Raw genomic sequence first — 1,184 nt, forward strand, 5'->3', positions numbered from 1 at the left:
CTAGGGTGTAATTATCTTTGTTCACTATGATTATCTGTTGATATTATTATTACTGTAATTATTATTATTATTATTATTATTATTATTATTACTAGTGTTATTATTATAAGTGTTATTATTATTATTATTATTATTATTATTATTATTATTATTATTATTATTATATTAGTGTTATTATTATTAGTAGTAGTAGTAGTAGTAGTACTATTAGTAATAGCATTAGTATTATTATTATTCCTAATACTAATTTGATAATTATTGATATTATGAACATCACCCGTACTTGTAAACACACATACACACATGCACACGACATATCAAATACTGAGAGGAATAGAAAAGTTGGACAGAGACAGGATGTTCCAGAGATGGGACACAGTGCAAAATTAAAAATTTTTACATTAACAAAAATGAAAAAAATATATATGTTTCAACGTATAAGAGAAAATTTTTAGAAAGGAGTTAATTTTAAATGAGTTCTTGCTAATTGACCAGTTTTATATATTCGGCACGACATATATATATATATATATATATATATATATATATATATATATATATATATATACGTATCCTGAGTGCGTACGTACTCATCTAATTGTGGTAGCAGGGTTCAAATCCTAGCTCCTGGTCCAGCCTCTTTGCTTGACGCTACTAGGCCCACTCTCTCCCTGCTCTGTGAGCATCATCATACCTCTTCCTAAAACAGTCGTGTCAGAAGTGGGATTCGAACCCACGCCCGGAAGACCGGACTGCGACCTGAACGCAGCGCCTTGGACCGCTCGGCCATCCTGACTCCTGACTCGTGTGAGTGTGTGTGTGTGTACTAGTTAGTTACTATTTTGTCCAAGGCACTTGTCACTAAGACACTTGCCTGTTGTGTGTGAGTGTGTGAGTGTGTGTGGTGTGTGTGTGTGTGTGTGTGTGTGTGTGTGTGTGTGTGTGTCTGTGTGTGTGTGTGTGTACTCACCTAATTGTGGTTGCAGGGGTCGAGACTCAGCTCCTGGCCCCGCCTCTTCACTGATCGCTATTAGGTCCTCCCTCTCTCTGCTTCCTGAGCTGTATCATACCTCTTCTTAAAACTATGTATGGTTCCTGCCTCCACTACTTCGCTTGCTAGGCTATTCCACTTCCTGACAACTCTATGACTGAAGAAATACTTCCTAACGTCCCTGTGACTCGTC

At 36.6% G+C, this 1,184-nt stretch overlaps 1 non-coding gene across 1 annotated transcript; it reads right to left on the reverse strand.

Moving 5' to 3' along the window:
* Positions 1–712: 712 nt before the first annotated feature.
* TRNAL-CAG (transfer RNA leucine (anticodon CAG)) lies at positions 713–796 on the reverse strand. The gene has a single exon. It is a non-coding gene; the product is annotated as a tRNA-Leu (tRNA).
* Between the last annotated feature and the right edge of the window lie 388 nt (positions 797–1,184).

The sequence above is a fragment of the Cherax quadricarinatus genome, chromosome 4, assembly GCF_038502225.1.
Source record: "Cherax quadricarinatus isolate ZL_2023a chromosome 4, ASM3850222v1, whole genome shotgun sequence".
NCBI classification, from domain to species: Eukaryota; Metazoa; Arthropoda; class Malacostraca; order Decapoda; family Parastacidae; genus Cherax; species Cherax quadricarinatus.